We start from the raw sequence: 9414 nt of genomic DNA on the forward strand, positions 1-9414 counted from the left end.
CCTCGGGTGAAATTTCTATCTCTTCTTTCATCTCTTTCTCCCCATTTATCATTATATTGTTGCCTACTTCTCCAATTTTCCCTTTTATTTATTCTCCAATTATCTTTAATAAAAGGTTTTTTTTATATTGGTTCTTTTTCTCTCTACCTTCCTCCATTGTGGGTCTAGATTAATCCTTCTTTCTGATATATCATTGGGTTTGTTACCAAGGGAAAGAAAGACCTGGCACCGGTGTAATTTATAATAGGATAGAGAGAAGCCAAAATGGACAAGTATTGGAAAAGAAAACAACTTTTCAATTATAGTCCTTATTGGCGGTGCGCCCAGAGCTAGGAGGTATATGTACATACAAAAGGAGAGAAAGAAAGCTCTTGTGTGGGCGCACTCTTGAAAAAAAGAAGAAATCAAAAGAAATTCTTCGGATATGAGTTGAAAAATATAAAAACAAATATTTATTGAATAATTAATTAAAAATTATTAATATCCCACTGTGATCAAACCGTTTTTTGTAATTAGTTGATGAATATTTTATTTTTATATTTATCTTTTTAGAAAAAATAATAAAGATAATAAGCAAAAGGAAGGGAAATGTTCTGGTCTCGGTAATCACACAAAATGAATTAGAAAGGTTACAGACACTTGATAGTCTAGTAGCCGTTTCTCCTGACCAGCACAGAAATTCTGTGTTACTGAAAACAGGGAGATCCAATATTATGTCTTTGAAAGACCACTGAGGGGGTCAATGTCGGACAAATTACTGATCACCGGGTATACCTAGGTCACAAATTTAACGACATATCTTAGACATTTTAGAGCATATTGAAAAGATTGCCGTAATAGGCAAAGGAGACAAAGGGTAAAACGAGATGATTAAAAAATGAAAAGGAAAGGCAAAAATGGGTGTGTGGGAGGGGACAGAGGGGGAGGGAACGGGGGGGAGGGAAGTGAAAAAGTGGTGATCCTGCTGTTGGTGTCCACCCTTCAGATGAAGGGGAATAGTGTCCTTCTCTACAACACCAGGTATTCCCAAAAAGTCTCCTTTCAGGTACTGACCTAGCCCAACGCTGCTTAGCTTCCAAGATCGGACGAGATCAGGCATTAACAGCGTGGTATGATAGTAGAGAGGCTATCTACCAATGAGAGTGCACCTATATAGGAAAGGTGGGTAAGAATATAGGAAAGAAATACAGTCTGAAAAATGTGTGGATCTGCTTTCCACGTTAGGCGAGGTGACTCATCTGCCAATTGGCCAGTGATACACCCTGGATCGTGGATGAGAGTCCACTGAAAAGGGCTGGGCCAGTGAAGAATGTCAGAGAGGAATGCGAGAGAATAGAAATACTGGTCAAATTGTGTTAATGGTCACAGATGAGTTGACCGAAAAGAGAAAGAACACCTGATGTCTCTATATATGGCAAAAAATTGACATGTCATTCGAAAGCACAAAAAGTGAGTAGGTGGTTCCTATGAAACTGGAACCAGATATGTCATATGCATAAGCACCTAGGAGTGCAGTGGTATGAATTCACTGTTTTTGCACAAAGTTTGCATGATATCTAAAGCATATTAAAGTAGATTTCTAAATTGTATACAATGATGTCAGATATGGTGTATGCATAGGAACCTGTGAAGACAATATTACAGATTCACTGATGATAAGAAAGCAGTGCAATGCACACCTTATTGATCCCGACTGGCATACTAAGTTAATTGCCCTTTATATGCAAAAATGATGAACTATGCAGTAGGTGGGAAATCCCCCAGATTAAGATTACTTCGTCTCTTTTGCATGGTTACGCTTAACATATATAAGGTTAGAAATAGCCAAGTTTGATACTCATGATGTGTGGATATCAAATTCCGGGAGCCTCTGGTAATCAGTAGTCATCCATGGAAGAATCTCCTGTTTGGATCCGTGGAAAACGCGTTTCGCCCGCTGGGCTTGTTCACTTCCGGGATCTCGTGTTTCCTGTCTAAGTGTGGGGTTTAAAGGCCCTGTCAATTAGAGTAGCAGCCAATCGGAAGTTGCTCACCAGTCACGGACAACTGTAGAAGCGTGTTGCCGGCGCTTACCGGCTGACGTCAGCAGCAAGTGATAGACCTTCGCGGCTGACGTCAGTGGCACATGACCGGAGCCTAGTCACGTGGGGAGAGAGGCGCTGGTGAGTGTGCGCATAGGGAGGTCCCTATCGTCATAACGTCTACAGCACGTGATTGGAACATGATCACAAAGGAAAAAGTGCGCTGATGAGTATGCGCAAGGGAAGAGGGGGAAAAGAAAGAGACTACCTAACGTCATTGTACTGATGTGATGAGATAGCGCCATATTGTAAAAGGGTATACCAATAGTTAGAGTGGGAGGCTCTCTGTTGCCATGGTAACTAAGGCGCGCGAGGTGGCGATTTGTTTTAAGAATGATATGCATGTTCAGTTGTGTGTGTGTTAAATAACAGAATGAAATCTATTGCAGCTGCAACATGAGAATTATGTGATATAAGAGGATATAGACGTGAGATATCCTGGAATATTTCTGTTTATAGGGGACCGTAGACAAATAAGGTAGATAAATGACACTAGAATAGTATAATCAAAAGGAAAATAAGAATCAAAATAAATATAAAAATAAAAATAAAATTGAAAATGAAAATAAAAATAAATATAAAAATAAAAAATAAAAATAATAATAATAAATATAAATATAAAAATAAAATAAAAATAGGAATAAATATGAGAATAAAAATGAAAATAAATGAAAATAAATAATAAATAAAAAAATAAATAAAATAAATAAATAAATATAAATATAAAAGTAAAAATAAAAAACTAAATGAACATTATGTCAAGAAACACGGTTGTGACTGTGGTGATAAGGTCACAGGGACGTGCTTGGCGGCATGGTGATGTGGTGGAATGGGGTGAAGGAGAATGGTGAGCAAGTGGTGAATAAGGTGAACTGTGTATGAGGTCTATTACGGATTGAGACCTGGGGAATGATAGTGGATGGGATCTCCCGTGTTGGGGAAGCCCCCCTATAACTGGGGGGATCTGAGTGTAATGCACAAAGTGTTACTGGGTGGGAAAACTAAGTGAGTGAAAGCAAAGCTGGGTGATGTGATACTAGGAGTGGTTGTGAGGGTGGGTAAGGTGACAGGGATGGTGGGGAGTGGGGGATTCGTTAATTGGGAATATTTATTGTTATATAGGTTGTGACGGATGTGGGATGGGTCTGCAGATAAGTGGGAGATGAGTGGAGTGGCAGGGAGTAAATAAATAACTAATCAATGGGTATATTTGTGGGTGTTTTATAAAAAGGCACCATAATTAATATTTTCATTCAGACCATCTGGTCTTAGAGTACCAAGGCGAAAAATCCATTCGCTCTCTTTTTTGTACAATTCCTTGGTCATGTCGCCTCCTCGTATACCCAAATGAATACGATCCAAGCCAAAAACTTTAAGATCTTTCATCAGACCTTTGTGTTGAAAGTGAAAATGTCTGGCAACCGTAGTGAGTTGTCTCATGCGTGCCAGATCTTTAAATGCATTGCGAATATTGCCCAGATGTTCTAGGACCCTCTCTTTCAGTTTTCGTGAGGTCATGCCGACATATTTCATATTGCAGCTGCAAGTAATGCAGTAAATTATCGCTTGAGTGTTACAGTTGAAAAAATGTGGTATTGTGGTTGGTTGCCCATACTTGTCTGTGACCACATTGGTTCGGAATATATGTGTACAGGCCTTACATTGGCCGCACGGAAAGGAACCTGTTGTGGCCGGCTTCTTAGGTATTGCGGGCAATAGATGACTCCGAACTAATCGATCTTTGATGTTTTTTGATCTACGCCAGCTCATTTGTATGGAAGGGCCCACAGCAGATGATAAATCTGGATCCAAATGGAGTATGGGAATATGTTTGGTTATAGCATCTTTAAGCATTCTCCACTCCGGACAGAAAGTTCCTATAAATCTGAAAGGATCCGTATCTTCTGAAGTTGTCTGGTTAGTCCTGAAAATAAGTTGCTCTCTCTTGACTGAAATGGTGGACTGGTAGGCTCTTTTTAATGATCGTTTACTGTAGCCTCGGGCAAGGAGGCGATTGGTAAGATCCCAGCTCTTGATTTGAAAAATATGATCCTCAGAGCAGTTACGTCGGAGTCTGAGGTATTCTCCTTTGGGTATATTCTCAATGGTGGGCGGGAAATGAGAGCTAGTTTGAAAAAGGAGACTGTTAGTTGCAGTCTCCTTTCTGTATAGCTCTGTTTCTAGATACCCCGTATGTGACCTGTAAATGTTCAAATCGAGAAAGGGAACCTGTTTGGGGCTGATGGTATGAGTAAGCTTGATGTTCAATTCGTTGGTATTCAATAATGCAATAAATTCCATTAAGAGTTCCTTATCTCCATTCCAGATAATGAACAAGGAACAGAGAAAGGCAGTAAGATAGATTCCGATAAATCGAGTCTATTACAAGTCATCAATTTATCTACCAGGTCCCTTTCCTCGGATCACATGGCAGTACTCAGCAAAGGACTCTCTTTCTCCCCATCAAGATCTTTCAATCGATTCTCCTGGGAGAAAGATTTGAGATTATTTGGTAGGAAGCTTCTCCTAAAGAAGTTCTTCTCCAAACGTCAAGAGGGACAACTAGATGACTAGATGAGAAAGAGCCTACCAGTCCACCATTTCAGTCAAGAGAGAGCAACTTATTTTCAGGACTAACCAGACAACTTCAGAAGATACGGATCCTTTCAGATTTATAGGAACTTTCTGTCCGGAGTGGAGAATGCTTAAAGATGCTATAACCAAACATATTCCCATACTCCATTTGGATCCAGATTTATCATCTGCTGTGGGCCCTTCCATACAAATGAGCTGGCGTAGATCAAAAAACATCAAAGATCGATTAGTTCGGAGTCATCTATTGCCCGCAATACCTAAGAAGCCAGCCACAACAGGTTCCTTTCCGTGCGGCCAATGTAAGGCCTGTACACATATATTCCGAACCAATGTGGTCACAGACAAGTATGGGCAACCAACCACAATACCACATTTTTTCAACTGTAACACTCAAGCGGTAATTTACTGCATTACTTGCAGCTGCAATATGAAATATGTCGGCATGACCTCACGAAAACTGAAAGAGAGGGTCCTAGAACATCTGGGCAATATTCGCAATGCATCCAAAGATCTGGCATGCATGAGACAACTCACTACGGTTGCCAGACATTTTCACTTTCAACACAAAGGTCTGATGAAAGATCTTAAAGTTTTTGGCTTGGATCGTATTCATTTGGGTATACGAGGAGGCGACATGACCAAGGAATTGTACAAAAAAGAGAGCGAATGGATTTTTCGCCTTGGTACTCTAAGACCAGATGGTCTGAATGAAAATATTAATTATGGTGCCTTTTTATAAAACACCCACAAATATACCCATTGATTAGTTATTTATTTACTCCCTGCCACTCCACTCATCTCCCACTTATCTGCAGACCCATCCCACATCCGTCACAACCTATATAACAATAAATATTCCCAATTAACGAATTCCCCACTCCCCACCATCCCTGTCACCTTACCCACCCTCACAACAACTCCTAGTATCACATCACCCAGCTTTGCCTTCACTCACTTAGTTTTCCCACCCAGTAACACTTTGTGCATTACACTCAGATCCCCCCAGTTATAGGGGGGCTTCCCCAACACAGGAGATCCCATCCACTATCATTCCCCAGGTCTCAATCCGTAATAGACCTCATACACAGTTCACCTTATTCACCACTTGCTCACCATTCTCCTTCACCCCATTCCACCACATCACCATGCCGCCAAGCACGTCCCTGTGACCTTATCACCACAGTCACAACCGTGTTTCTTGACATAATGTTCATTTAGTTTTTTATTTTTATTTTTACTTTTATATTTATTTTTATTTTTATTTATTATTTATTATTTATTTTCATTTATTTTCATTTTTATTCTCATATTTATTCCTATTTTTATTTTATTTTTATATTTATATTTATTATTATTATTTTTATTTTTTATTTTTATTTTTATATTTATTTTTATTTTCATTTTCAATTTTATTTTTATTTTTATATTTATTTTGATTCTTATTTTCCTTTTGATTATACTATTCTAGTGTCATTTATCTACCTTATTTGTCTACGGTCCCCTATAAACAGAAATATTCCAGGATATCTCACGTCTATATCCTCTTATATCACATAATTCTCATGTTGCAGCTGCAATAGATTTCATTCTGTTATTTAACACACACACAACTGAACATGCATATCATTCTTAAAACAAATCGCCACCTCGTGCGCCTTAGTTACCATGGCAACAGAGAGCCTCCCACTCTAACTATTGGTATACCCTTTTACAATATGGCGCTATCTCATCACATCAGTACAATGACGTTAGGTAGTCTCTTTCTTTTCCCCCTCTTCCTTTGCGCATACTCATCAGCGCACTTTTTCCTTTGTGATCATGTTCCGATCACGTGCTGTAGACGTTATGACGATAGGGACCTCCCTATGCGCACACTCACCAGCGCCTCTCTCCCCATGTGACTAGGCTCCGGTCATGTGCCACTGACGTCAGCCGCGAAGGTCTATCACTTGCTGCTGACGTCAGCCGGTAAGCGCCGGCAACACGCTTCTACAGTTGTCCGTGACTGGTGAGCAACTTCCGATTGGCTGCTACTCTAATTGACAGGGCCTTTTAAACCCCACACTTAGATAGGAAACACGAGATCCCGGAAGTGAACAAGCCCAGCGGGCGAAACGCGTTTTCCACGGATCCAAACAGGAGATTCTTCCATGGATGACTACTGATTACCAGAGGCTCCCGGAATTTGATATCCACACATCATGAGTATCAAACTTGGCTATTTCTAACCTTATATATGTTAAGCATAACCATGCAAAAGAGACGAAGTAATCTTAATCTGGGGGATTTCCCACCTACTGCATAGTTCATCATTTTTGCATATAAAGGGCAATTAACTTAGTATGCCAGTCGGGATCAATAAGGTGTGCATTGCACTGCTTTCTTATCATCAGTGAATCTGTAATATTGTCTTCACAGGTTCCTATGCATACAGCATATCTGACATCATTGCATACAATTTAGAAATCTACTTTAATATGCTTTAGATATCATGCAAACTTTGTGCAAAAACAGTGAATTCATACCACTGCACTCCTAGGTGCTTATGCATATGACATATCTGGTTCCAGTTTCATAGGAACCACCTACTCACTTTTTGTGCTTTCGAATGACATGTCAATTTTTTGCCATATATAGAGACATCAGGTGTTCTTTCTCTTTTCGGTCAACTCATCTGTGACCATTAACACAATTTGACCAGTATTTCTATTCTCTCGCATTCCTCTCTGACATTCTTCACTGGCCCAGCCCTTTTCAGTGGACTCTCATCCACGATCCAGGGTGTATCACTGGCCAATTGGCAGATGAGTCACCTCGCCTAACGTGGAAAGCAGATCCACACATTTTTCAGACTGTATTTCTTTCCTATATTCTTACCCACCTTTCCTATATAGGTGCACTCTCATTGGTAGATAGCCTCTCTACTATCATACCACGCTGTTAATGCCCGATCTCGTCCGATCTTGGAAGCTAAGCAGCGTTGGGCTAGGTCAGTACCTGAAAGGAGACTTTTTGGGAATACCTGGTGTTGTAGAGAAGGACACTATTCCCCTTCATCTGAAGGGTGGACACCAACAGCAGGATCACCACTTTTTCACTTCCCTCCCCCCCGTTCCCTCCCCCTCTGTCCCCTCCCACACACCCATTTTTGCCTTTCCTTTTCATTTTTTAATCATCTCGTTTTACCCTTTGTCTCCTTTGCCTATTACGGCAATCTTTTCAATATGCTCTAAAATGTCTAAGATATGTCGTTAAATTTGTGACCTAGGTATACCCGGTGATCAGTAATTTGTCCGACATTGACCCCCTCAGTGGTCTTTCAAAGACATAATATTGGATCTCCCTGTTTTCAGTAACACAGAATTTCTGTGCTGGTCAGGAGAAACGGCTACTAGACTATCAAGTGTCTGTAACCTTTCTAATTCATTTTGTGTGATTACCGAGACCAGAACATTTCCCTTCCTTTTGCTTATTATCTTTATTATTTTTTCTAAAAAGATAAATATAAAAATAAAATATTCATCAACTAATTACAAAAAACGGTTTGATCACAGTGGGATATTAATAATTTTTAATTAATTATTCAATAAATATTTGTTTTTATATTTTTCAACTCATATCCGAAGAATTTCTTTTGATTTCTTTTTTTCAAGAGTGCGCCCACACAAGAGCTTTCTTTCTCTCCTTTTGTATGTACATATCATTGGGTTTATCACTTGGAGGAGTTTTAATTTTCTCCATGACCTTATGTCCCTCTTTATCCCTTCTGAACTTTTTCACTTTCTTTTCTCTAAGTTCCCTAGTCTCTTTATTTAGTTTTCTAATAATTCTCTTTAAAATCCTCTAATTCTCTAAAAGGAGCTACTAATAACTGCATTTTGGAGATCTCAATGTTGAGTTTCTCTGCTACACTACGACGTTCTTTAATAATTAATTCCATCAGTCTAAAAGAACATTGTTCTAAAATTAAATTCCAATCATCATTGAAATTTTCATTAATACTATTAATGGAATTAACTATTTTGAATGGAATGAGGATTTTATAATGGTCAGTGGGGATGTGTCTACTCTGTATACCATTATAGACATTGATCTAGGTATTAAGGCAGTCCACTATTTTCTAGAAAAAAGCACTTTATCTATAGATATAAAGAATTTCTTAATCAAGAGTATTAAATTCATTTTAACCAATAATTATTTTTACTACAATGGTTTTTATTACTTACAGATGGTTGGTACCGCCATGGGCACCAGATTCGTGCCCAGTTATGCAAACCTTTTTATGGTGTATTGGGAGGATACGATGGTTTGGCATGATGGAATTCTGGGCGCGAATCTGGTGTCATGGCAAAGGTACATTGATGATATAGTGTTTGTATGGAAAGGTACCCAAAATGACCTTATAAAGTTTTTTGAAGTTTTAAATTCCAATGATTTTAATATTACAATTTCTTTTACTTGGAGTAAAAATGAAATATTCTTCCTAGATTTGTGTATTTATATAAAAGAAGGCACTTTACAAACTAAAACATATAGAAAATCTACTGACTCGAACAGTTATATAGACAAATGTAGTCTTCATCATAGGAACTGGCTCGACGGTATACGGTATGGGCAGTTCCTACGGGTGAGACATAACTGTACCGAAACTGCCATTTGTGAGGTACAGATGGAAGAAATGGGTAACCTTTTTATAGAAAAAAGGTTATGAAAAGGCTTCTATAGAAAAAGCTAAAGT

The 9414-nt window shown here is 38.9% G+C and overlaps 2 pseudogenes; one reads left to right on the forward strand and one right to left on the reverse strand.

Annotated features, from left to right (window-relative positions):
• Positions 1–1005: 1005 nt before the first annotated feature.
• LOC134938486 (5S ribosomal RNA) lies at positions 1006–1123 on the reverse strand (annotated as a pseudogene).
• A 6472-nt stretch (positions 1124–7595) lies between these two features.
• On the forward strand, positions 7596–7713 carry LOC134937838 (5S ribosomal RNA; annotated as a pseudogene).
• The last annotated feature ends 1701 nt before the right edge of the window (positions 7714–9414 follow it).

Source organism: Pseudophryne corroboree, chromosome 6 (genome assembly GCF_028390025.1).
Source record: "Pseudophryne corroboree isolate aPseCor3 chromosome 6, aPseCor3.hap2, whole genome shotgun sequence".
Lineage (NCBI taxonomy): Eukaryota > Metazoa > Chordata > Amphibia > Anura > Myobatrachidae > Pseudophryne > Pseudophryne corroboree.